This window comes from Schistocerca serialis, chromosome 10 (genome assembly GCF_023864345.2).
Source record: "Schistocerca serialis cubense isolate TAMUIC-IGC-003099 chromosome 10, iqSchSeri2.2, whole genome shotgun sequence".
NCBI lineage: Eukaryota > Metazoa > Arthropoda > Insecta > Orthoptera > Acrididae > Schistocerca > Schistocerca serialis.
In genome coordinates, this window is record NC_064647.1 from 81,836,244 (window position 1) to 81,863,948 (window position 27,705).

At 45.8% G+C, this 27,705-nt stretch overlaps 1 long non-coding RNA gene across 1 annotated transcript in view; it reads left to right on the forward strand.

The window, feature by feature from the left end:
- The window catches only part of LOC126424826 (uncharacterized), a 427,296-nt gene that overhangs the window by 200,461 nt on the left and 199,130 nt on the right, over window positions 1–27,705 (forward strand). Inside the window, exon 2 of the long non-coding RNA XR_007576219.1 lies at window positions 13,250–13,351. This is a non-coding gene — a long non-coding RNA (uncharacterized LOC126424826). The remainder of the gene's footprint in view (window positions 1–13,249; window positions 13,352–27,705) is intronic.

Genomic DNA, 27,705 nt, shown 5'->3' on the forward strand with positions numbered 1-27,705 from the left:
ATTCCTAACGTTTCGTCCCCGTCTGCGGGGGACATCTTCAAGGGGGTCTGTAGTTCGATGGAAAGTCCAACACAACCACTGGCTCGCTACTGACTGCCGCTAAATTCCGTGTCCGCGCGCTCCCGCGCCGAGGCGTGACGTCACGTGTTTTGAAAACGTCAGTACAATTGGCCGCTGTCCGCTGCCGTCGATCGCCGTTGCCATCACCCAGTAGTTGGACGAGTGGTACACATCTTCTTCAACACTGGCATCCATATACCGTTTAATTTCACGCCCTCCTCCTTTCGATTGAAATTATTAGGGTATTTGGCGATTTCGATTGCCTCCCTGTAGAGCCTTCCGTAATATTCGTTTGTGGCCGCTAGTACTTGCGTCTCCTCGAAACGAATACGGTGGTTACCTGGCTGGAAAGCATGCTCCGCAACAGCTGATTGTTCCGTTTCTCCTCTTCTACAATTGCCCTTGTGCTCTTGCAAACGTTTTGAAACAGTTCTTTTAGTGGTACCCACATAAACATCTCCACAGCTGCATGGGATCCTATACACTCCAGCTTTTTCCAATGGTTTACGAGCGTCCTTGGCAGGCTTAAGGTTCTCCTGTATCTTCCTGGTGGGCTTGTAAATTACGGTAAGATTCCGCTTCGTCAAGATTCTCCCTATTCTTTCCGTTACATTTTTAACAAACGGCAGGAAAACCTTAGATTTTGCAGTAGCCTGTACGTCACTATGATTTCTGCGTGGCTGTCTCAACGCACGTTTTATTTCGGCGGACGAATATCCGTTCTTCATTAGTGCATTGTGGAGATGTTCCATCTCAGCGTCGAGCAACTCAGGTTCACAAATATTTCTAGCTCTGTCAGCTAACGTCTTGATTACACCCCACTTCTGTTGTGGGTGGTGGTTCGAATCCCGGTGCAAATAACTGTCCGTGTGTGTGGGTTTGCGGTATACTGAGTGGCCCAAACTACCATTTTCGTTTCTAAAAACAAAAACATCGAGGAAATGTAATTTGCCGTCTACCTCCTCCTCCATTGTAAACTGAATTCTTGAGTTTATACTATTCAGATGTTCGTGGAACCGGCTTAGTTCCTCCCTGCCATGTCTCCACAGCACAAACGTGTCATCCAGGGAGGCAATCGAAATCGCCAAACACCCTAATAATTTCAGTCGAAAGGAGGAGGGCGTGAAATTAAACGGTATATGGATGCCGATGTTGAAGAAGACATGTACCACCCGTCCACTACTGGGTGATGGCAACGGCAATCGACGGCAGCGGACAGCGTCCAATTGCACTGACGTTTTCAAAACACGTGACGTCACGCCTCGGCGCGGGAGCGCGCGGACACGGAATTTAGCGGCAGTCAGTAGCGAGCCAGTGGGTGTGTTGGACCTTCCATCGAGCTACAGACCCCCTTGTACATGTCCCCTACAGACGGGGACGAAACATTGGGAATTGACACAGAATTCATCAACCAACCACGGCATAACAGCCCGGATAATTATAATGGACATCTGCTGTATCTGCTGGTGTTCTGCACATCGTACAGAGTTTGAAATCTCTTCCTCTGCGCTAGCTACCCCCTTCCATGAACCATTTTAAGACTATTTTAAAAGCTCCTCATTCTGTCATATTGTACACTGGCTGACTCAAAAAGTTAAGCACTCAGAATGGGAAGAGGAAATCAAACTTCTCGGTTTGACAGGGCATATGATGTTATTTCGATGAATACAAAATCTAGTCAGATATAAAGGAAATTTTCACTACAGTGCAGTACTATAAGGACATTAAGGTCAAAAGACACTAAGACAACCCGAAACGTCAGAAATGAAGTTCCTTAGATCAGAGAGAGGCTGCACAAAAGAAGACAAAATAAGAAATGAAGAAGACCTGAGGGCACAGCCATTGTAAATGGAAATACCGTGTGGCTAGAGCCTCCCGTCGGGTAGACCATGCGTCCGGTGCAAGTCTTTCGATTTGACGCCACTTCGGCGACTTGTGTGTCGATGGGGTGAAATGATGATGATAAGGACAACACAACACCCAGTCCCTGAGCGGACAAAAACCTCCGACCCAGCCGGGAATCGAACCCAGGCCGTTGACCACTCAGCTACCAGGGTCGGACGGCACAGCCATTAACTGAAAAAGTAACTCAGCAGGAGCGGGACTGGAAAGAGCATGTTAAAAAGTTTCTAATGCCAGTCTTTTACCCACATGACAACTTGTGATGAGGTCCAACTTAAAATGAACACTTTTCACAACAAAAAGATTTATTAAGACCTAAATATAATGGGACATTCTTTCGAAACCGGCTGTTTTAAATATAATAAAGAAATATATATGCGATCTTGGCTCTAGAAAGGTGATGAGAAAATTCAATGAAATAGCATGTATTGCATATCTCACATCAGAGAATCTCTAGGCAAGCAATGGAATATAATCCTACTGGGAGAAGGAGTAAGGGAAGAACGAGGAAGACACACCAAGGCTGAAATAGACGATAATCCCTGATCGTGGACTAGCAGAAGAAGAAGAAACCCAGTTATCAGTATACTGTTGCACCCACGCTGCCCCCTCCCGTGGCCTGGATTCATGCACTGTTTCGTTTGGGAAGGATGTCATAAAACCGTTTTATCCTGATGCAAGCTGGTCCACAGCAGTTGAAACTGGGGCTTGATATTCTGGACACTGGCAGCAGGACGCAGTTGACTTCTGAAATGGCCCCGCTGATGCTCTGTTGGTGATATGGGGAACCAGCTGGCCACGGAAGTATCTCAGTATCACGCAGACTGTTGACAGGCAAACGTCCGATGTGTGAGCGAGTACTATCCTGTTGAAAAGCCGCAGCCGTGGATGAAGACCATACCGTACCGTCATGCTTCCCTCTATCACTACCATCCGCGACCTGAAAACAAGTAGTAGGGCAACAAGGACATCGCGCCACTGGTCCGAACACGGGGCTCACAACCCGAACCACACGCCACTGTTAGGCACTAATGAAGGACTGGGTCCCTTACTTTGATTGCACATAATTCATTAAGGTCAATCTAATACATTTATTTCAAATAACATAAATGAAGAATGAGATTTTCACTCTGCAGCGGAGTGTGCGCTGATATGAAACTTCCTGGCAGATTAAAACTGTGTGCCGGACCAAGACTCGAACTCAGTTAAGTTTGGAAGGTAGGAGACAAGTTACTGGCAGAAGTAAAGCTGTGAGGACGGGGCGTGAGTCGTGCTTGGGTAGCTCAATTGCACTTGCCCGCGAACGGCAAAGGTTCCGAGTTCGAGCCTCAATCCGGCACACAGTTTTAATCTGCCAGGAAGTTTCATATCAGCGCACACTCCACTGCAGAGTGAAAATCTCATTCTGAAAACATCCCCTAGGCTGTGGCTAAGCCATGTCTCAGCAATATATCCTTCCTTTCAGGAGTGCTGGTTCTGCAAGGTTCGCAGGAGAGCTTCTGTTAAGTTTGGAAGGTAGGAGACGAGGTACTGGCAGAAGTAAAGCTGTATAGACTGGGCGTGAGTCGTGATTGGGTAGCTCAGTTGGTAGAGCACTTGCCCGCGAAAGGCAAGGTCCTGAGTTCGAGTCTCGGTCCGCACATAGTTTTAATTTGCGAGGAAGTTTCAACATAAATGAAGTTACATTTGAATCTGTCTAACATTAAACAGGAATAAAAAAAAAAAAACAATTTCAATATCAGCTGATTTAGTGCGTGAAGCGCGAGTTAAGCCAATAACCAGATAAACTAAACAATTCACCGTAATTCAAAAGAAAGAGAAAAACAAAATTGAATCAATACACCCTACTGACAAATATCCAAAAAAACCTTACAATACTATTCAAAAGAATACACTGGAGTGGGGAGCAGTAATTCACCCGACAGAACGCTTCAAAATGAGTTCAGGAACACAGCTGTGTGCCCCAGAAAACAGCAAGACATTAAATACACTTCATTTGACGAATAACAAATACTCATTAACATTACGCCACTCCTGTTTGAACTGCAGTGTCCCAAAGAAACAGGCGCTTATTCTGAAAGAACAATTTTTTATATGTTTAAATTACATCATTAAAGAATTCCAAAAGATGTGCAATCGAACCCCCTCCCCCCCCCTTTCAGCTGAGGCACAAATCTTTCCCCTTTCTAGGCGGAGGCTGAGCCGGAAACACAGAATGCCACAAAAACACAGTTCTGCTGTGAAATCTTACAGGGCAGCCGGAAGCAGTAACAGACAAGGGGTCGGCACCCACAAATAAGATAGGCTAAGAGTCGGGCTGGAAGCACATCCTACAAGAACTTGTTCACACAATGCTCACCACAAACTGTAGCTACTCCCGCCGAACATCCGCTTGCGGTGGCTGCCAGAAGGACGAAGCAACCAACAGGCCCACGCCGTGCTTCTCACACAGCCACCTCAATTTGTACAAACATCTAAGCCAACACCAACTCCGGACTCCCCTCTCACTGCGAGGCTTGGCACAGTTTACATCAAATGCCTTCCAGGCAACCAGTAGCCGCCGCAGGAGTTTCACGATTAGCAAACGGCCCCAGCGTAACAGACATCACACGTGTGGTTACGCCCGAGCCACCACTCCGCCAGTCTCACCGGCCGCCCCAAACCGACTGCCTCTCGCCGTCCCGCGCGCCCCAGCCGAAAACGCAAAGATGCTCATGCCCGGGGACGCGCCAAAGATAACTAGCCGATTGCTGATGATCGACCAGCGATCTGGCTCACCCATATTGCGGGTTGTCTTCATCAGGGGCGGGTGGGCCAATCAAAGGAGAACAATAGAATTGACACTGAGTGCGTACCTGCCCCTGACGAAGACAACCAGCAATGTGTCGCGATGTCATTGTTGCCCTACTAGTTAAACATACCCAGTGGCTCCACACACCAGGGCGCGAGAAGTGACAAAACATCTGAAGAGCGGACCTCTCCTCAGGTCGCCGAGACACTTGCCGACAATGGTCACCCAGGTTAGTGCAGAGCCGCGATCCACTGCTAAACACAGAGTGACGCCATTCAGAAGTTGTCCACGCTTCCAGGTCACGCCTCCATTCCAAATACAGCTATTTGTGTTGAGTTGTTAACAGCAGTAATTCGCTAGTCCTGATGCTACTGGTCTGTGACAATTGTTACCATTGAATGATGTAGAATGTTGTACATAGTCTGTTGCTTGTTCTCGGACTGCAGGCGTAGATATGAAGGGCTGCACAATACGGCTATTCTCCCTTGTGGTGGTTAGACGTGAACGACGAAATATTGACTACATGTGTGCTAATGCATTCCAACACGCGACCACTGTAGTGTTTACTTGAGAATCGCAGTCTTCATTCTCTTAAAGTACGAACGCGAGCTTGTACGATAATCAGTTCAATTTACACATTGTTTTAGCTAACAGTTATTTTATGCTTGACTTGCTGATATACTGTTCTCACATTCATGAAATATGGTTCTGTGATATGATACGATGCAAGAAGAATTTGGTCAAGATTCAGTGAAATGTAGTGCAGAAGATCTGAGGATGGCAACGTAGTTTACTAAACCCGGTCATCACAATAAAGGCTGTACAATAGTATCTTGGCTGTTTGAAGTCATACTTCTGTTTATCCATTAATATAGATCGCTCCCTACTTGACAATGTCAAGCATATATGAGAAAAACAAATTATTTCGGAAATTTTTTAATTTCAATACAGTCTCCTGTTAACTCCACGCGCTTTTCCAAGCGTTGCGCCAACTTCTTTAAGCAGTCCAAAAAGAGAGGTTTCGGAAGATATGCAAAAAAAGTTCAAATGTGTGTCAAATCTTATGGGACTTAACTGCTAAGGTCATCAGTCCCTAATCTTACACACTACTTAACCTAAATTATCCTAACGACAAACACACACACCCATGCCCGAGGAATGACTCGAACCTCCGCCGGGACCGGCCGCACAGTCCATCACTGCAGCGCCTAAGACCGCTCGGCTAATCCCGGGTGGCGAAGGTATGCAAAATAGGTATAGGTTTCGGCGATTACCTCTTCGTTCGACATAAACCGACGTACGCCGAACCATTTTTCCAAGTACGGAAATAAAAAAATGTCACTAGGGGCCAAATCTGGCGAATACACTGGACGTTGCAATAAGTCTAACTTTGAGTTCATAATTTTCGTCGCCGAAACTGTGCATTGTTCTGATGGAAGACGATTTTTTAAAAAAAGTATTAACCATTACCTTTTAATTTCTTCATCCATATCGTGGAATAATGACGCAAAATACGCCCAGATATTGTTTCTTTTTCATGTAGTCGATGTAGACGATGTCGCGTGCGTGCCAAAAAACCATTGCCATCACTTTGCCGGTCGACTTCACCCTCTTTCGAAGTAGAAATGTCAAGCCTCAGCGTCGACCACACGGTTACATTTATTGTGCACTGAGAACAAACACGGCATCCATCTTGCGGAGAATTTTTTCATATCCGAGATTTCGTGTAAAATTTAAAACACTATAACTTCTGATATGCCTGAAGCCTCAAATATTTGGCACACTTTGATTTATCAATAATTTAAAACCATATCATGGATTTTGTAAGTCATGTTAGGGGCAGTCACTTCCTCTGGCCGTCCCGAACGCCGTTATCTTTTGCGGGCGTACAGCCACATTTAAACTCATTTACCCAATTGTAAACAGTTGTAAACATAGGAACAGACGTTCCGTGGATTTCATCTAACTCAGCATCGATCTGTTTCACCGTTAAGCTTTTTAAATGGAAGTTTTTAATCGCCTCTAGGAATTCACTTCTTTTCCAAGTTGCGAAATAAAGACCAGATTGTTGCTTCGATAGACTGGGTCAATGAAACCACGTGATGAATACTGCTGGAACTTTACCTCCGCTGCAGCGACAGCTGTCACTTACTACCAGCAAACCGTTTCAGTACTATGAGTTCCATCTCTGGGATTTTCTAAGAACTTACTGAACGACCGTCTGTCGTCTGTGAAGTATACTAACAACAGATTCCGAATTGTGCTAATGTAGTCACATTGTTAATTACGGATTTCGAAATGCACGTTGGCGGCAGTAGAAAAGTACTGCAGTCATCCACAAGTGCTAGTTCTTAAATTTCTCCAACAGCGTTTTGCGGAAAGAGATAGCCATTTAAGGACACGAAGCATTTCCTTAACACTTGTGTGTTGTTCGAAACGGTCGGTAACAAATCTAGCAGCCCGCCTTTGAACTGCTTCGATGTCTTCCTTTAACCGATTAGGGATCTCAAACACTCTAGCAGCACTCAAGATGGGGTTGCACTAGTGTTATATACGCGGTCTCCTTTACAGCTGAATTACCCTTTCCTAACAATTTCCCAATAAACCAAAGTCGGCATTTCGCCGTCCCTACTACCAGGCTGGCGTGCTCGTTCCATTTCATGTCGCTTTGCAACGTTACGCCTAGATATTTAATCTACGTGACTGCGTCAAGCAGCGCGCTACTAATGCTATCTTCGAACGTCAGATTATTGTTTTTCTTACTTATCCGCATTAACTTACATTTATCTACATTTAGAGCCAGCTGCTATTCATGACACCAACTAGAAACTTTGTCCCAGTCATCTTGCATCCTCCTACACTCACTCAACGACGACACCTTCCTATAAACCACAGCATCATCAGCAAACAACAACAGATTGCTGCCCACCCTCCCCGCCAGGTCAATTTTATATATCGAGAATAAGACAGGTCCTATCGCACTTAAGGATACCCTCGTATCCGATAAACACTTGCCGTCGAGGACAATGCTCCACTTCAGACTGCTACCGAAGGTACGAGCATATGGAATAGGTTGCCAGGTATGTGAGTGGCTCGAAGACTTCTTAATTGACAGAACTGTGTCAATTAAGAAGTCTTCGAGCCACTCACGTACCTGGCAACCTATTCCATATGCTCGTACCTGCGGTAGCAGTCTGAAGTGGGCGCTACGGTCGCAGGTTCGAATCCTGCCTCGGGCATGGATGTGTGTTATGTCCTTAGGTTAGTTATGTGTAAGTGGTTCTAAGCTCTAGGGGACTGATGACCTCAGAAGTTAAGTCTCATATTGCTCAGAGCCATTTTTGAAGTCTGAAGTGGGGCATTATGACAAACGGTTTCCTAGGAATATAAAGTCTACCTGTTTCCTTCCATCCATGGATAGCAGGATATTATGTGAGAAAACGGCAAGCAAAATTTCGCAAGAGCGATGCTTTCTAAATCCGAGATGATTTGTGGAAAGAAGCCTTTCTGCCTCAAGGAAACGCAACACATTCGAGCTCAGAATGTCTTCAAGAATTCTGCAGAAAATTGTTCTCTATACGCTTGCGCTTCGTGTATCTGAGGCGGGTCGTGAGAATCAGCCCTGTATTTACCTAGCTTTATGTGCAAAAGCGGCTAAAAGCCACATCGTCGCCAACCTGTACACCCAACTTCTTCATCAATCCGCCTAGCAGGTTGTATCTGCAGCCGAATACTGGGTGTGACTCCCTCGGCTATGGGGCCAGTTGTTAACCTGTTTCATCAGGATATGAAACTCTATTATGGACCCTAGAGATGGATGCATAGTCTGTACGAAAATTATTTGTAGTTCTACTATTGTGGCTTTGAATTGCGAAGTTCTTTCTAAACGCACTACGTTATTAACCGATAATACTATCAGGATTCAAGCCTGAGTATCTCTTAGTCCTTGAAGAGGACGACTGTTAAATTTGAGCAATATATTGCACCGTTCTGTAGAACAAATGCATTTTTTAGCTCTGCTGCATTTGCCTAGAGGATCAGACATAGGACAGTAACGTGTGAAAGTATGCAAAAGCGACGTCTTAGTGGGGGCTGACATGGTTGCTTTGAACATGAAAGCAATGCAAAGTTTCACAATAAGTAAAAATCACAACAGGCTATGATAGTAAGTTTTTTGTGATTTTTAGAAGAGTGTGCTGAAAAATAATGCCTTCGAATTCTTTATCTGAAAGCTCTTAAAGCTTTTTAAATAAAACAAACGCCATTAACATTCTACATCTTAATTCTTCATGTCTACATATTAATTTCTCGACGTAGAACCCTGGTGGCGAACGCATTTCTCCCAGTTTGTTGATACGGCGACTGTAGAATGTTTGACTTTGTTGACGGAGCCACAACCTAACTTCTGCTTGAACTGCTTGTGACATTACAGCCTTTATCACTGCGATTTTTAACATGTAAAAGTTTTTTTTCTGTATTCGCGTCAGTATGTGCGAACTTTTAACATATACCAATGAATGTTGTAACCAGATATCTTTGCCGCGCTCCTGAAAAGCGCAGAATATCACGATAGCTATAAACTGTTATACGCTGCTATCGATCAGTAAAAAAACCATGCACCTATGTTTCAAAATAACAATTGCCAATTTTTACTTCTGCAGGGAGCCGCGCCGCTCTCTAGCTGTTCTTCTGTGAATGTGTTGCGAGTCGGACGCAAAAGTATTGTGCTCCATACTGATATAATCATTTTATTGTAACTTTAAGAGTTTAAGTGATTAAAAAATATATGTAGCCACAAACAAGCGAGAATGTATATCATGAGAATTCGCTCCACCGCCACAATGGGTGGCCATGTTAATGTAAGTTTCCGTTTCATAATATAATACTTGAAGCCTTGAAGTTTATTTAATTTCAAAGAAAATCTCTCAACCTTATTTTCATTAATTATACTTGTGATAATCTTTTCTGTTTAAAAGATTTATGCAGCTTATGATCCAGCGTGTGTTCTGTCGGAACAGGAGGCTGTTCATGACGACATCGTTATAGTATTTATTCCAAGTTCTTTCAGTTCCGTTTATATGTTCGTACAAATCCAATTAGTTGGTCCCTTAGGTTTCTTTCATGTAACTTCCGTCTGTTTTCTCCGCGCGATCTTCCTCCGAAAAAAAATTTCTGTTCATTTTTTAGTAATTTTCGATATCGCGAATGAGAAAAGACAGCCGCCTCCTGCTCCGAACGGAACACCACGACTTTTCTAACGTCGGAGAGTAGCGCACGAATTTTCCGCTAAAAGGTAATAGAATTTCTTAAAGCTGGGTCAATTACACATGTTGCTGCTGTTCTCCGACAAATCTGGTGTGATTAATAGTAATTTATTCTGTCACGACAAAAAGAACCAATTTTATTTTTACCAAAGCAACAAAGCTTTCAATTAAATTAAAAAAAAATCATACCAGATGCTTTATCACCATCAAAGTGAAGTCGTCGACGGCGTTCTTTCAGTTTTGGAAACATAAGAAATTCGGATTGGGCAAGTCGGGACTGTATGGAAGGTAATCGATGACACTGGAACCGAGGAGCAGTACTACGGCTGTTGAGAGTTGATGTGTGGTCATGCATGAGGTAAAGGGAGCTCCGTTGTGGACGGACTCTTCGAGTTCGAAACTCGATTACAGCACGCTGTTTCTCACTGCACCGACATAGTCACGAAACACACCGCCATGTTGCACGCTACAATGCGGACCCCTCTAGCGGCAGAGGACTGCATATGCAGACGTGAAGAATCAAAATGTAGAACGAAATTACAATGACCACAGAGGATAGCGCGACTGCAGGGATTTATCTCTGTCACGCCTCCCGCGAAACCCACATCCTCAACGTATTGTCGCGCACTACATTCGTAGTGTCCCCGCCCATTATACTCATTACTCGCGGCGCGTTGCCGATTCCCGTAAGAGTTCGGGCACTGTTTGTGCATTCGCACAGAAGAAGAAGATGGTCAAGTGGCCGGTGAGCCTTAACTATATACGAGGGCCGTTCAGAAAGTAACACAAATAAAAAAATACACCAAGTTAAATAAAAATATTTTAATATATACATCTTACAACTACATCTTTGCACTATTTTTCTACGTAGTCTCCATAGCGATTGAGGCACTTATCGTATCTCTTCACAAGCTTTGAAATTCCTTCTGCATAAAAATCACCCGCTTGTGCCTGGAGCCAGCCTGTGACCGCATCTTTGATCTCTTCGTCGTCATCAAACCGCTGTGACCCGAGCCATTTCTTCAAATGCATGAAGAGGTGATAATCACTTGGCGCCAGGTCTGGGCTGTAAGGTGGATGGTTGATAACGTCCCACTTGAAGGACTCAAGAAGGGCTGTTGTTCTGCGAGCAGAGTGAGGACGGGCGTTATTGTGCAAAAAAACGATACCGGAAGTCAGCATACCACGGCGTTTGTTCTGTATAGCCCGTCGTAACTTTTTTATTGTTTCACAGTACACGTCTTGATTAATGGTCGTACCACGTTCCATGAATTCAACCAACACCCCTTTGGCATCCCAAAACACCGTTGCCATCAGTTTTCTGGCAGAAAAATCTTGCGAGGCTTTTCTTGGTTTGGTAGGCGAATTTGAATGTGCCCACATCTTTGATTGTTCTTTTGTCTCACGGTTAACGTACTTAATCCAGGTTTCGTCACCGGTCACGATTCTGTTTAACAATGGTTCTCCTTCGTCCTCATAACGTGACAGAAAGTCTAATGCAGAGGCCATTCTTTGAGTTTTGTGGTGGTCGGTAAGAATTTTGGGCACCCATCGTGCACAGAACTTACACTAACCCAATCTTGCTGTCACTATATCGTACAAGAGTCTTAGAAATCTGTGGAAAACCAGTAGACAACTCCGACATTGAGAAACGTCGATTTTCACGAACTTTTGCATCAACTGTCTGAAGGAGTTCGTCAGTCACCAATGATGGTCTACCACTCCTCTCTTCATCATGAACGTTTTCTCGTCCACTTTTAAATAAACGTACCCATTCACGGACAACTCCTTCACTCATAACTCTTGGTCTGTACACGGCACAAAGCTCACGATGAATAGCTGCTGCAGAATATCCTTCGGCTGTAAAAAACCTTATGACAGCACGCACTTCACATTTGGCGGGGTTTTCTATTGCAGCACACATTTCAAACTGCCACAAAAACTAAACTAGCGCAGGTACGACGTTCACTCGACCACGGCTTGATGCCGACTGACCTGTTGAGTGCGTGAACGCACAGATGGCGTCGCTACTCCCCCCACAATCCGCACTGTGACCAATCGGAGGTTACTTTCTGAACCGCCCTCGTATGTACGTATGTCAACGCCTGTAAGCAGCTAAGGGTGTTCATTTCATTGTCATTTCATTCTAACGAGCTGCTTGGTCACCGATGGTATCTGTTCTTTCGGACATGTCTGAAAGAACAGATACCACTTAGTATATACATAGTTAAGGCTCACCGGCCACTTGCCCATCTTCTTCTTCTGTGCGAATGCACAAACAGTGCCCGAACTCTTACGGGAATCGGCAACGCGCCGCTAGTAATGAGTATAATGGGCGGGGGCACTACAAATATAGTACGGGACAATACGTTGAGAATGTGGGTTTCGCGGGAGGCGTGCCAGAGATAAATCCCTGCAGTCGCGCTATCCTCTGTGTCCTCGGTGGCTCAGATGGTTACCGGCACGGTAGCTCAGCGTGTTCGGTCAGAGGGTTTAGCTACCCTCTGTAATAAAAAACTGAGTGAACGGATCAACGAACAACCCGCACGAGTGTTATCGGACGTCCGCTACGAACAAAGTCAACGAACAATATAGAACAAATTGGGATTTAAAAAAAAAAAAAAAAGAGAAAGAAAAGATGGATGGAGCGTCTGCCATGTAAGCAGGAGATCCCGGGTTCGAGTCTCGGTCGGGGCACACATTTTCATCTGTCCCCGGTGACGTATGTCAACGCCTGTAAGCAGCTAAGGGTGTTCATTTCATTGTAATTTCATTCTAACGAGCTGCTTTTGTCACCGATGGTATCTGTTCTTTGGGACATGTCTGAAAAAACAGATACCATCTTAGTATATATAAAATGTAGAACGTTAATAACGTTTGTGTCATTCAAAAATCTTTATGAGTATCACATAAGAAATTCAGAGTCATTACTTTTCAGCGCGCACCAGTACAAATAGTGACATAATGTGTGAAACAGTGCATAAGCAGTAAGCTAAACTACGAACTGTTATTAGTGTGGAACGAAATTATGAAATTGCTTTGATTTCAAGTATTACGGTGCATCACTAGTGACATATTTTTATCCGAAAAAAGCAAACTGCTTCTGGTGAGAATAAGAGAAAAACTGAGCAGTGATATGCGGAATATTGTCTTAACTTGATTATTGTAAAGAGTAATTGTGGACGACTTCTCTAACGAAAATAAAGTATCAAGTCTTTTCTCTCATTGACAGGAGCGACCGATCGTCAACGTCTTCTCTTGGTGCACGGATCTCAGCAAACATCAGAAATAAACTGCAAATCCCGCGGGAAGGAGTTACAGACACACAACACGGGTAAGTGGCCCTAGCTTTTCAACATAATTAAGCTAAGAGGACTGGCGCTGAAGTACACAAATAGATGAATAATTTATAAGAAAACATAATTTGTCGAAAGAAAAAGAAATCAAACTTCGACCGAGGAACTGTTTGACTGTTTTAGTGGTCCTCCACACAGTCACCCAATACTGCGACACACGTTTGCCTTCTATGAATGATTTAGGGGAGATCTGAGAAGTCAGCATTTTTGGTGTTCAGGAAACATTCCACCTCAAAAACCACCTCTTCGATATCATGAAACAGCCTGACACGCCAGCGCTGATGTTATTTCAGGAGAGTATAAGTATAAGGCAAAAGTTGATGGCCCAAGAATGCAGCATGGGTGATTGTATTATACACTGAAAGTGATGCTGCGTTGTTTTCGAGCAGAATCGCCCACTAGGGCAGCCACCCGCGGTATTTCGTCTTGAAAGCCTCCCGTAGCGTTGCAAGGAGATATCAGCAGAATACTCCTGTGACGATTTGCCCCTTATGAGTAGAATCTGTTAGCACTACATCATGACAATCCCATAAAAGGCTGAGCATAAAGTAGCCCGTTGATGACCGAGTCTTGGCCTTTTTCTGCGGTGGTGAAGGTACATGTTTCCACTGCTCGCCCTGCTCCTCTCTCTCGGAGTCATAGACCCAGCACTCGTCCACGACGATTATACCACTGAAGAAGTCACTTCCGTCGTCGAGAAACATATCCGCAACTGCCTCGATTCGCCAGGCTTCTTTGAATGAGAGCTGGCGCGGAACCCAACCGCTGGCGACTTTGTCGTTTTAAAAACGTCGTGCATAAAGTTCATTAATTCGTCACTTCTTATACTGTAAGGTGGCAACGGCCTTGCACCTTACATGAGTCCATTTAACGTGACACTTTAGGTTTTGCAGGAGTAATACCCTAAATTACGGTGTAGGAAATCTATGTGGCAACGCGTCGGACCGCGAGAATTCCGCGATTTTGTAATTATAAGATTTTGCGGAAAGGCAGTAGGCGAGACAGAGCTCGGCTACCTCCCCGCCTAGCCGCCGAAGGCCACAGCCTGACGGTATGAATGGTGAACTGGGGGACTTCTGTAATCCGTTTAGAGAGGCCACAGCGGTCGCCAATCTCTGAAGGACGTGCGGCTGCAGGTGTTTACCAAAACAGAGCAGTGGATAGCTGGACGGGCTTTCCTGTGCGTGCTCTCGCCTATGTCCCACTAATTTTACGCCTTCGAGTAACAAGTGGGGCAGGCCAGGAGTTCCGAATAACAAACTTTCAATGCAAGAATCTGTGTTCGCTACGACTGGGAATCTTGCCGGGAAAATCTCGAATGGTCTCTTGGGAGAAAACTTCCAGTAAACGTGTTATTGCAACAGCTGTGGTTCTCCCCAGCTGGCGAGGGCGGAGTTTACTTGTGAAATTTTGTAGAAATAAAAGAATTGTGGAAAAGAGTTCTATTCCCAGGCCGTACATTGGTTGGCACTGCCAAACTGGGTATTTTGAGAGCTTCTAGTGATGTGATTCGCTCGGTAAAAGTTGAGGGGAGAAAACAAAGGTGAAGAGCGATCGTGCTGGACTCTCGGTAGAGGTCTTCCGTTCTGGGCTCTCGTACTGAGAGGACGTTAGCCAAGTCGTCTCTCCTCTTCGTCTTTCGTTCTCTGAGAGGACGTTAGCCGCGCCAGGACATTGCTGACGGAAACATGGTCGCAATTAGAGAAGTTTACGGACAGCAGTCTGGTGTTCGAATACTGTAGGAGTGTACTTTCCGAGACGCCACACGCCATCCGCACAGCCACGCCGTCGCCGTCGGAGACCGCCGCTACAACAGGAATATTACGGTGAGATCGCTCCCGCTTCGGCCTGTGTCAGGAGTAACGTCAAATAGTTGGATCAAGCGCAATTGCTGTTTCCACAGAGGTTACACGGTACTTTGGGGTGTAGTGGTTCTTCGTATTTTAAGTTTTGTGTCGATGTCAGTCGGTCAGCCAAGTTATAAGAGATCGCGTTTTGGACCGATTTTAGCACACTTCACTGCCAATGCCAGTTAGGAGGATAATTTGTAAATTGTTCATTGTGTTTTATTCAGCATTGATCTGAAGGTTATAATAAAATTATTGTGATTCAGTAGAGGCTTTACTTTCAGTAGTTGATCCTGAATTCACCCTTTTGCTTCATTTTATTTTTGTGTGTGTGTTTGATGTCATTGAACACCCTAAGTGTTCGTGATCGTTCACGTTTGGAAGTAAAAACAGATGTGATTTATCGTCAACGCTACCACCGCAGATTAATTAGGAGTGACAGGGCCACATTTAAATCTAGCGTTATCCATTTTTGCGTACAGTTCCACTCCTAATTTCTCTGTAAGTTGTTTGTCACGGGCGAACACACGCAAAAATCGGACAATCAACGGGTGGGGTGTTACAATACTAAATGCTAACACAAAAAAAGACGCACCTCGAAGGAATTATCCTAATGTGAAGGAAATCGGCATATGTGATGTTCATTTACAGAGAAACAAATTATTACAATTTCAGACAAATTCGATAATGTATTCTAGAGATAGAGCTTCACAAACTGAGGAAGTCAGTGTGGTGTCACCGCCAGACACCACACTTGCTAGGTGGTAGCCTTTAAATCGGCCGCGGTCCGCTAGTATACGTCGGACCCGCGTGTCGCCACTGTCAGTGATTGCAGACCGAGCGCCACCACACGGCAGGTCAGACTTACCAGCACTCGCCCCAGTTGTACAGCCGACTTTGCTAGTGATGGTTCACTGACAAAATACGCTCTCATTTGCCGAGACGATAGTTAGCTTAGCCTTCAGCTACGTCATTTGCTACGACCTAGCAAGGCGCCATTACCAGTTTATATTCAGATTGTAATAGTGTCTAAACAAGAGCGATGTTCTCCAGTTGTGGATTAAAGTTAAGTATTCCAAGAACTACGTTCTTTTCTTTATAGGATAATTACTTTACCTTGTTCCAGACCTCACGCCAATCTGCGTGAGCTTAAAAGCGTGCATTTCGGCCTCCTCTAGCAACACGGTGTTGGCTCTTCTGCCAACACTTCAGTCAGAATCGCGTTTGTCCTCCTCTGGCCCTTGCGCAAGCATTTATTCGACTTGGCATTGACAGAGTTAATGGATGTCCTCCTGAGGGATATCTGCCCGTTTCTCTCCAATTGGCGTGTCAGATCGTCAAACTCCTGAGGTAACTGGAGGGACGCGCCCCTAATGCTCCGAACGTTCTCAGTCGGGGACAGATCCGACGACCTCGCTGGGCCAATGTATGGTTTGGCAATCGCAAGGACAAGTGCTGCGGATGACAGCCCAAGTGTTCCTGCTATGGAAACAAATGGCACCCGAGGCCGTCACTCCTGGGTATCGGGCAGTATGGCGGGTCACAGTCAGGTTGGTATCCCAATACTGTGCGGGGCGTCTGCAGACTCATCTTTGCTGTTCATCGAGACTCAGTTGGAAGCGGATCTCATCACTGAAGACAATTTCGCTACAGTCACTGAGATTCCAGGCCGAAGACGTGAATCTAGACGACATGGACACTAGTGGGACACCAACTACACTGTCACCCGCCATAGCCCAGGACGACGAGGAATGTAGTGTGCGGTGCCATTTCACTCATAGCAGGTCCCCTTGAGTTGTTATCAGCGGCACCCTTACAGTACAGCGCTACGTCATCGATGTTTTACGCCTCGGTTTGTTATCTTTCTTGGGAAACCATCTTGGGATTACATTTTAGCAAGATAATGCCCGTCCGCAGAGGGTGAGAATTTCTACTGCTTCTCTTCGTGCTTACCAAACCTTACCTTGTCCAGCAAGGTCGCTGTATCTCACCCCAAGTGAGAATGTTTGCAACGTTACCGGCAGTACCGTCCAACCATCTTGGGAGTTTGACAACCTAATGCGCCAATTGGAGAGAAAATAGCAAGACATACCTCACGAGGACATCCAGCAACTCAGCCAAGCAATGCAAAATCGAATAACAGCTTACGTACGGGCCAGACGTGGACCAACGCATTATTGACTTGCTCAATTTGTGGAGCTCTTTCTTTTGAATAAATCATCCGATTTCTTGTTCCAAACTGTAAACATTTGTTTGTCTGTACATGCACGTGAGCAAGATGAATTACAGAGGGGAAATACCCTCTGACTTCAAGAAGAATACAATTATTCCAACCCCAAAGAAAGCAAGTGTTATAGGTGTGAAAATTACCGCACTATGAGCTTAATAAGTCACAGCTGCAAAATACTCACACAGACGAATAGAAAAACTGGTAGAAGCCAACCTTGGGGAAGACCAGTTTGGACTCGTTAGAAATGTTGGAACACGTGAGCCAATACTGACCCTACACTTACCTTACAAGATAAGGAAAGTCAAACCTACGTTTCTAGCATTTGTAGACTGAGAGAAACCTATCGACAATGTTGACTGGAACACTCTCTTTCAAATTCAGAAGGTGGCAGGGGTCAAATACAGGGAGCGAAAGGCTACTTACAGTTTTTACAGAAACTAGATGTCAGGTATGAGAGTCGTGGGACACGAAAGAGAAGCAGTGGTTGGGAAGGGAGTGAGTCAGGGTTGTAGCCTATCCCCGATGTTATTCAATCTGTATATTGAGGAAGCAATAAAGGAAACAAAAGAAAAATTCGGAGTAGGAATTAAAATCCACGGAGAAGAAATCAAATCTTTGAGGTTTGCCGATGACATTGTAATTCTGTCAGAGACAGCAAAGGACTTGGAAGAGCAGTTGAACGGAATGGACAGTGTCTTGAAAGGAAGATATTACATGAACATCAACAAGAGTAAAACGAGGATAATGAAATGTGGTCGAATTAAATTAGGTGCTGCTGAGAGAATTAGATTAGAATATGAGATACTTAAAGTAGTGGATGAGTTTTGCTATTTGGAGAGCAAAATAACTGAAGATCGTCGAAGTAGAGAGGATATAAAATGTAGACTGGCTATGGCAGGAAAAGCGTTACTGAAGAAGAGAAATTTGTTAACATCGAGTATAGATTTAAGTGTCAGGAAGTCTTTTCTGGAAGTATTTGTATGGAGTGTAGCCATGTATGGATGTGAAACATGGACGATAAATAGTTTAGATAAGAAGAGAATAGAAGGTTTTGAAATCTGGTTCTACAGAAGAATGCTGAAGATTAGATGGGTAGATCACATAACTAATGAGGAGCTACTGAATACAACTGGGGAGAAGAGGACTTCGTGGCACAACTTGACTAGAAGAAAAGACCGGTTGGTAGGACACGTTCTGAGGCGTCAAGAGATCACCAATTTAGTATTGGAGGGTTTCGTGGAGTGTAAAAGTCGTAGAGGGAGACGAAGAGACGAGTACGCTAAGCAGTTTCAGAAGGATGTAGGTAGCAGTAGTTGTTAGGAGATGAAGAAGCTTGCACATGATAGAGTAGAATGGAGAGCTGCATCAAACCAGTCTCTGGACTGAAGACCACAACAACAACAACAGCATGTACGTCACGTCTACCGATTTGCGTCCCGTTCGGGTAGTTCCTTCGTGGTGCGTCGTTTCGTTTTGTTTTGGAGTGTACTTACTTAGACTGTCCAGCCACATTAATGCGACCACCTGTCAGAAGCCTAAATAACCACAATTTGTGCGCGGACCTGAGCGAGCCTTGCAGGAGGAGAGTCAGTGCGGTTCTGGAAGGCACCGACGGGATGTGCAGTCATGTCGTCAGCCGCGCTTCGTTTCCCAGTGGAGGATGCATGGCGCGTACTGCCCGATCGAGGTGGTCCCACAGATTCTCAACTGGGTTTAAATACGAGTAGTTTGCTAGCTAGGGGAATACGGTGAGCTACAGTACTTATGTGGTACTGCTAGGATGGATGTCCAACGCATAATGCACTGCGTGCAATCTTGTTCTGAAACAAAGGCATACAGCCAAATCGATTGGCCGTAGACGAACAGTGGTTTCACTTGCTCGGTCTGCTGGCTTAACTCCTCTATTCGTCTTCGAGGATGTGTAAAAGACGTCTGCCGTGGTATTACAACAACTGTGCTTGGAATTCAAAGAAGAATAGAAGTGGCTATGAATTCTTTCATCCCGCTGTTCGTGGTTACCACTTTGAGCATCTTTGCTCTGCCCCTCTTTGGCCGGCCGGAGTGGTCGAGCGGTTCTAGGCGCTACAGTCTGGGACCGCGCGACCGCTACGGTCGCAGGTTCGAATCCTGCCTCGGGCATGGATATGTGTGATGTCCTTAGGTTAGTAAGGTTCAAGTAGTTCTACGTTCTAGCGGACTGATGATCACAGATGATCCCATAGTGCTCAGAGCCTTTGAACCATTTTTGAAACCCTCCTTGTGGCCACACTGCATTACAGTAATACAAAATGGATAGTGTTATACACTCAGTCTCATAAATTAATGCTGATACATGGTGAAACAACTCTCTGGTGGGCGGTTTGCGTGTTTAAATCACCTCGGGGTATGACCACGCGGTGCATTTGACCTGCGGTCGTCGCACGGTGGCGCTTGCAGCAGTCCACATATACCGAGTAAGTGCAGCGAGTAAGTGTGCAGACGTTTTCAGACGGGCTAATGGTGATTGTATGTTGAAAATGCCTCAATGAACACATATTGACGACGTTATGAGGGGTAGAATACTAGGGCGACTGGAGGCTTGTCAAACAGAGTAGGTCGTAGCACGGGCCCTCCGTGTCCCACAAAGTGTGATCTGAAGATCATGGTAACGATTCCAGCAGACAGGAAACGTGTCCAGGCGCTACAGTACGAGACGTTCACAGTGTACAACACCACAAGAAGACCGGTACCTCACCATCAGTGCCCGCAGACGCCACGGAGTGCTGCAAGTAGCCTTGCCCGATACCTTACCGAAGCCACTGGAACAGTTGTCTCCAGACACACAGTCTGTTCATTCGCCCGGAGACCTGCAAGATGCATTCCACTGACCCCTGATCACAGGAGAGCCGCTAAAGCCTGGTGTCAAGAACACAGTGCATCATGATTGGAACAGTGGTCCCAGGTTATGTTCACAGACGAGTCCAGGTATAGTCTGAACATTGATTCTCGCCGGGTTTTCATCTGGTTGAACCAGGAACAAGATACCAACCCCTTGATGTCCTTCAAAGGGAGTTGTATGGAGATCGTGGTTTGATGGTGTGAGGTAGGGTGGGATTATGATTGGTGCGCGTTCACCCCTGCATGTCTTTGACAGAGGAACTGTAACAGGTCGGGTGTATCGGAACGTCATTCTGCACCAGTATGTACGCGTTTTCAGGGGTGCAGTGGGTCCCACCTTCCTCCTGGTGGATGATAACGCACGGCCCCACCGAGTATGCCATCGTGGTGGAGTAATTCGAAACAGAAGATATCAGGCGAATGGAGTGGCCTGCCTGTTCTCCAGACCTAAACCTCATCGAGCACGTCAGGGATGCTCTCGGTCGACGTATCGCTGCACGTCTTCAAACCCCTACGACACTTGAGGAGTTCCGACAGGCACTGGTGCAAGAATGGGAGGCTATACCCCAGCAGCTGTTCGACCACCTGATCCAGAGTATGCCAACCCGTTGTCCGGCCTGTGTACGTATGCATGTTGATCATATCCCATGGGCAGGAAACAGTGGCGTTTTGTAGCACGGTTTTCTCAACTTATCACCAATACCGTGGACTTATAGATCTGTGTCGTGTGTATTCCCTATGTGCATATGCCATCAGCGACAGTTTTGAGTAGTGCCGCGTTGTGTGGCACTACATTCTGCCACTATCCTTAATTTATGAGCATGAGTGTAGTATTATGTCCGTAAATTCTAATCAGCTGAGAGACTAAGGAACGAAGGCCTTTTGCATGGTCTGCGAAAACAGTCGATGCCACATTTACCTTCGCTAGACTAGAGTCTGGTAAGGGCATTTGGCCTACTATTGCTAAACTGCAATTTGGATTGTGGTTTGTGGATATGTGATGCAAAATTGAAAATCAAACTATTGGTCTTAACTTCTGTGGTCATCAGTCCCCTAGAACTTAGAACTACTTAAATCTAACTAACCTAAGGAGACCACACGCATCCATGCCCGAGGCGGGATTCGAACCTGCGACCGTAGCGGTCGCGCGGCTCCAGATTGTAGCGCCTAGAACCGCTCGGCCACTCCGGCCGACCCCGATAATTCGATCGTGCAATAGCGCGCACGAAAAATTCCCCTTCGGACTGCCTCTGGTGCTCTCCATGACCTCGCCAGGGGATTGTGAACCCCAAATGCGGACATTATGGCGATTCACTACTCCTATGACAAAAACGGTCGCTTCATCGGAAAAGGCAATTCGTCTGAGATAATCATTATCGTCCTCAATACGTGATAGCATTTCGACCGCAAAGTCATACCGACGTGTACTGTCACTAGGCAACAAGGCATGAACGAGTTGCACTTTGTATGCACGAAACAATAAACGTTTGTGTAAAATGTCATGGAGAGAGCTTTTTGGCATATGTAATTCACGTCAGGCCCTGCGCACCGATTTCTTCGGACTTCGCAGAAAAGACTGCCTTACAGCTTCCACCCTGTCTGCTGAGGTTCTTGGTCGACCAGACCTCGGAAGGTCAGCAACCGATCCTGTGTTCTTGAACTTCTCATACCAGGCTTTAATGTTCTTGACATCAGATGGATTCCTTCCAAATGTTGTCTGGAAGTGTCTCTGCACTGTGGTTGGTAATCGTGTCTCCTGGTACCACAGGACACACTGTGCCTTCTCCTGATTGGTTAACATGGCTTCTTGGGCACTGCACCTCATCCACTACTTACGTACTGCGAACCTAAAACAGAAAAAAATTTTGAAAGTTGTAAACAATTCTACAAAAGTTTCATATTTGTATCTTACTTCTAGCCTGAGTTATCAATTTATGTAATCAGGGAAAGTCTTTTCGGACACCCTGTATTTTACATTGGAATGACGAAAGCAGTGGAATGCCTCCTAATATCGTCAGGTTGGTATCCAACGGCTGTCCCGCGCGTCTCCAGCCACGTCTTCGACGTGGTTCCTATTGAGTGGAGTCGAATTCTATCCAGTGATGAGCCCCGCTTCGAACTGAGCCCCGATGTCCACTGAACCTGACTATCGCCCGCCATGCGGCCCGGCAACCATCAGTGACGTCTGGGGTGCCGCTTCTTTTCATAGCAACACTCCTTCGATTGTCATCTGCAGCACCCTTGCAGCGCAGCGGTACGTCGACCATGTCCTACGCCCCTTTTGTTTCCCCTCATGGCTGTCTACCACGCGCTTACATTTCAGCAAGGTTCAAATGGTTCAAATGGCTCTGAGCACTATGGGACTTAACAGCTGAGATCAATCAGTCCCCTAGAACTTAGAACTACTTAAACCTAACTAACCTAAGTACATCACACACATCCATGCCTGAGGCAGGATTCGAACGTGCGACCGTAGCGGTCTCGCGGTTCCAGACTGACGCGCCTAGAACCGCACGGCCACGCCGGCCGGCCATTTCAGCAAGGCAATGCCCATCCACACACAGGGACAGTTGCTGTCCATGCATCAGTACGGCTTTAGAAAGCATTGCTCCTGTGAAACTTAACTCGCCCTTTTTTCACACGATATCTTGCGAACCATGGGTGAAGGGTATCAGACGGATGCCATATTCCTTGACTTCCGGAAAGCGTTTGACTCGGTGTCCCACTGCAGACTCCAAACTAAGGTATGGGATTGGTTCCCAAGTATATGAGTGGCTCGAAGACTTCTTAAGTAATAGAACCCAGTACGTTGTCCTCGATGGTGAGTGTTCATCGGAGGTGAGGGTATCATTTGGAGTGCCCCAGGGAAGTGTGGTAGGTCCGCTGTTGTTTTCTATCTACATAAATGATCTTTTGGATAGGGTGGATAGCAATGTGCGGCTGTTTGCTGATGATGCTGTGGTGTACGGGAAGGTGTCGTCGTTGAGTGACTGTAGGGGGATACAAGATGACTTGGACAGGATTTGTGATTGGTGTAAAGAATGGCAGCTAACTCTAAATATTGATAAATGTAAATTAATGCAGATGAATAGGAAACTGATAAATTTACTTATCTAGTCAGTAATATTACCTGGGATGCAAGGAGCAAGGCAGAAGTGATAAGTAGAATTGATCAAGCAAAGGCTGCTTTTAACAAGAAGAAAAACATCTTAACATCTAAGAGCATCAGTCTTGAAATCAGGAAAAGATTTTTGAAATCATATGTGTGGAGTGTGGCATGCTATGGGTGTGAAACATGGACTCTAGGGACAGAGGGAGACCAGAAGCTAAATTCTTTTGAAATGTGGTGCTATAGACGCATGCTCAAAATAAAATGTATCGACAAGGTCACAAATGAAGTGGTTCTGGAAAGCAGGTGAGAAGAGAAGCTTCTGGAGATTCATTGTTAAAAGAAGAGTGCCATTTACAAGCCATCTATTAAGACATAAAGGACTCCTGAACACAATCATAGAGGGATATGTCGAGGGAGAAAGACCAAGAGGAAGACCACGACTGAGGTACATGGATCAAATCGTGAAAGATGTGGGATGTAACACCTATAAAGAAATGAAGAGAAAAGCTGAAAGACGCACAGAATGGAGACAAGCTGCCATTTTAGCTGTTGCAGACCAATCCTTGGATTGGCCACTACAGAAGAAGAAGAATAGGAAAAAGAAACCTGTAATGTTTGAATACTCCATTAGTAGTGTAGCGTCGATTAAATATTTGGGCGTAACATTGAGGAGCGATATGAAGTGGGACAAGCATGTAATTGCAGTTGTGGGGAAGGCGGATAGTCGTCTTCGGTTCGTTGGTAGAATTTTGGGAAGATGTGGCTCATCTTTAAAGGAGACCGCTTATAAAACACTAATACGACATGTTCCTGAGTACTGCTCGAGCGTGTAGGATCCCTATCAGGTCGGATTGGAGGAGGACATAGAAGCAATTCAGAGGCGGGCTGCTAGATTTGTTACTGGTCGGTTTGATCATCACGCGAGTGTCACGGAAATGCTTCAGGAACACCGGTTGGAGTCTCTAGAGGAAAGGAGGCGTTCTTTTCGTGAATCGCTACTGAGGAAATTTAGAGGACCAGCATTTGAGGCTGACTGCAGTACAATTTTACTGCCGCCAACTTACATTTCGCGGAAAGACCACAAAGATGTGATAAGAGAGATTATGGCTCGTACAGAGGCATATAGGCAGTAATTTTTCCCTCGTTCTGTTTGGGAGTGGAACAGGGAGAGAAGATGCTAGTTGTGGTACGAGGTACCCTCCGCCACTCACCGTATGGTGGATTGTGGAGTATGTATGTAGATGTAGATGAAAACAGTTTCTACTGCTTGTCTTCGTGCCTAGAGAACCCTACTTTCGCCAGCAAGGTCGCCGGATCGCTTCCAAATTTAGAATGTTTAGAGGATTATCGGCAGGGCCCTGCAGCCAGCTCGAGATGTTGAGGATCTAACTCCCCACTTGGACAGAATTTGGCACGGTATCCCGCAGGATAGTCACCATCTCTGGCAATCGATGCCAAGTCGAGTAACTGCTGGCGTAAGGGCCAGACGTGGACCATCGCGTTACTGACTTGCTCGATTTATGAAGCTCGTTCTCTGAATAAACCATCCAAATTTCTGAGATTGTGATCGTTTGTTTGTTTGTACATGTACATCACATCTACCGATTTCCGTACCATCCAGATAATTCTTCCGTGGTGTGTCCTAGAGTGTATATACTAAGTGTAGATATTGCGTTGTGAATTCCTCCTGTTATTATTATTTACCTTATGGCTTTACCAGTGCAAGTGTGATATTGACAACGTAAATTTACATAACATAACATGTAAATACAAATATACGTATACACACAAACATAATAATATCAACAGAACAAACACCAGTCATTATTAAATCTGAGCAAAGTTGAAATATAATCACAGCTACATTTCGTCAAAAAGTTATGTCCAAATGTGATAGCCATTTAATGGCAGAAGGGCTGGCATCCACGAAGTCTCTCCAGTCACCGTAGAATCTCCGCAGTGGGCAATCTTGCACTAGATGTTGTAATGTTTGTTCATCAGTTTCGCAGTCACACATTGCGTTATCATTGGTGGCCCATTTGTACAGCATGGATTTAGTTCTCGCGTGTCCAGTTCTCGCACGGTTAAGCTGGCACCAGAACTTACGAGGAAGCTGTATTCCTGGGAGTTGTTGGCTGGGGTCCTCTAAATTGTGTCGGTTAATGTCACGATTGTTCCACTTGGTTTTCCAGGATTTGTGGCAGTCATAGGTATTTCCTTGGGCAAGTGTTCTGTCTTCCCATATTGGCGCTCTTGATTTAAGGCGATATCGACAGCGGTCATCTAGTACTTGGTGTATCGGTAGTACTCTTGCCTTATCTGCATAATTTATTTTTTGCCATTCCTCAATTGTTACCTGCTGTCTACGGATTTCAGGAGAAGTGATGTTTGAGAGGACATGAAGTCATTGTAGAGGTGTTGACTTTAGTGTAAGTGGGACACGTGTGTAAACAACCTCCAAGATGGTGTCTCCCGGGCAACGGGCTGCGTCAGCAGCACGGCAGAAAGTTTACACAAACGGCGACCGAACTGGACGGAGAGTCCCTCGCGGTCAACAGCAGCAAGTGCATCCTCAGCGAAGAAACCGTCTGAGCGCTAAGACAATTAATATCGGATCATCAGTCCATATTATGTAGTTAAACATAGAAGGCATCAGTCGCAGTAAATGCGAGCACCTAGGTAATATGGTTAAGGAATTCCTCCTGTAATTTCTATTTATTCTGCTTTTCGGCAAAGAGTTTTCATCTCGCAGTGACCAGCGGCCTACGGACTGTAATTATAGACCTGAATGCGGCCGTCGGTGGAAGACTGTGGGTTCCCTTTAGGGGAATGCTACACAGCTCACCGAACCCGAGAAGTAAAACAGCGGGGAGATCAATAGTGCTGCCGGCGAAACGGAAGACGGCGAAAAACATAAAGTGCGCTAACAGTTACGACCGCTGACCCAAAGGGGAACTCCTCGCAAAAGGAGGGAAAACGAGAAAATGGAGAGAAAGCAGGGAAACGAAGAATGAACGGGTCAGAGAGCATAGTAGTGATGCGGGAGCAGGGAGGAGAACTGGGATGCTGCTGACCAATGGCGCGCTAGCGTCCAGCTATCCTGGAGGGAGAGGGGAAGGCGAGTGGACACCGCCTGACCAGTGGAGTGGCCACTCGACACGTGCCGCGGGCGACGGCTGGTGGGGCGATGGTTGGTGGGGGGAGAGGCGCCGGAGGAGGGGATGACGGCCGGCAGGGTGGGGGACGGAGGGGAGGGGGCAGCAGGCCGGACAGTCGGTGACCGCCGGCCGAGCATATTGACTGCCGCGGGCCTGGCGGGAAACAAAAAGCGAACGGCGCATGCGCAGTGGGGAGCCGCCGGCTCTCCGCCTGACCGCGCGGCGCGGCGCGCTCGGTCGATAGGTGTACGTGCGACGCGCCAGTCGACGCGCAGTATCGAGGTGAAACACCCCGCGTCAAGGGGACCGCCGCTTAAAGGGAAAGCCCGTCTGCGGGACACGTCCTGGACCGCCCCGAGAACCACTGTACGGCAACCAGCCGCTTTTTGCGAGGTTTCTTTTGTAGGGCTCAGAATTAAAGTGGAGCGAGTCCATCAAATTCAGTATTGAGAGAAAGGTCTGGAAAGGTATTGCACTCCAATTAATCAACCAGGGTTTGAAATCGTTTTCTAGCTTTAGGTATGGCTGGTAAGTGATTAAACAGACAATATACTGCCTTCCCTATATTACTGGACGATGAACTCGATTCCAGTAGCACGTTGCCTACCTTGCGGCGTCTGCGGATAACAAAATTTCATGTAGTTACTATTGATTATCTAATGACTTCCACCGGCAATAAAAATTCAGTTTTGTATATTTCACATATTTGCTCAACACTGTTAAAAAGTTAAAATGCTGTCGTAATCTACTACTACATCTACATCTACGTACGAATCCTGCAATACTACTGAACGGTGCATGGTGGAAGGTACTTTCTGCGACAATTCCTCCCCTATTCCATTCCAAACAGAGCAAGGGGAAAACGACTGTCTCAAAGCCTCCATACAAGCTCTGCTTTCGCGCTTCTTATCTTCATGGTGCTTACGGAAATGTACGATGGCGACAGTAGAAACGCTCTGCTGTCACCCCCAAATGCCGGTTCTCTGTACCTGCGCAATATTGTCTTGTGGTAAGATCATCATCCTCCCCATAGGGATTTACAATTCAATTGACGAAGCATCTCCATAAAACATGCCTGCTGATCGAATCTATTGTTGTTGTTGTGGTC